The sequence below is a fragment of the Opisthorchis viverrini genome, assembly GCF_000715545.1.
Source record: "Opisthorchis viverrini unplaced genomic scaffold opera_v5_528, whole genome shotgun sequence".
Lineage (NCBI taxonomy): Eukaryota > Metazoa > Platyhelminthes > Trematoda > Opisthorchiida > Opisthorchiidae > Opisthorchis > Opisthorchis viverrini.
The window spans coordinates 57,138-57,846 of record NW_008752189.1 but is presented as its reverse complement, the minus strand read 5'-3'; the positions used below and the strand labels follow the sequence as shown (position 1 = coordinate 57,846).

General features: G+C 48.5%; 1 protein-coding gene across 1 annotated transcript in view; it reads left to right on the top strand.

Moving 5' to 3' along the window:
- Positions 1 to 709, top strand: part of T265_11589 (hypothetical protein) — a gene marked incomplete at both ends in the record, with an annotated part of 66,147 nt that overhangs the window by 26,219 nt on the left and 39,219 nt on the right. The gene's annotated exons all lie outside the window — the stretch shown is intronic.

The following is a 709-nucleotide window of genomic DNA, read 5'->3' as shown; positions in this document are numbered from 1 at the left end:
AAAGCCGTTGCCAGCAAACTCCGCTACGCTGATCATCGCCGTCTTCCTGGATCGGAACCCCTGAACAAGCCATATCAATGGTTAGAGACATTGTCAGGCATGTCCCGATCTCGTCCTCAATGGCACTCATTCATCCAAGCTATTGCTTTCATCGCATAGCTCCCTTCCCACCTACCCCCCACTTAACAGTCCACCTACAGTGCTGTATTTACGCACTAATTTATCAGCTCTCACCTCCAATGCGCAGCTGCCTACTGCACCTCCCCAAGTCATCGGTGAACGAAACTGTCAGCTACAATCACTGTACGACAAGTACGCGGTTATTACAGCCCCCATCCTACTGAACTGCGGTCAATCTAGCCGTACTACCCAGCGTGTCATTATCAATCCACACAGAGTTTTGATTTATTCCAAATACATCGCAAGTACCCGCATTGCTTTTAATCTGTTTTATTCCATTTGTGACATTCCGTGCTACAAAGCGCTCGTGTCTGAGCATTGATGGTGGTTATAGCTGCCACAATTTCGTTCACCGATGGTTTAAGGAGGTGCGGCAGGTAACTGCGCATTGATGCGTAAGTGCACTGTGGACTTTTTAATTGAGGAGATTGAAAAGGGTGTTATGCATTGAAGGCACGAGTGCCATTGAGGGCGCGACTGGGTCATGTCTGACAGTGTCTCTAATTATTGATGTGGCCCGTCTCGGGGT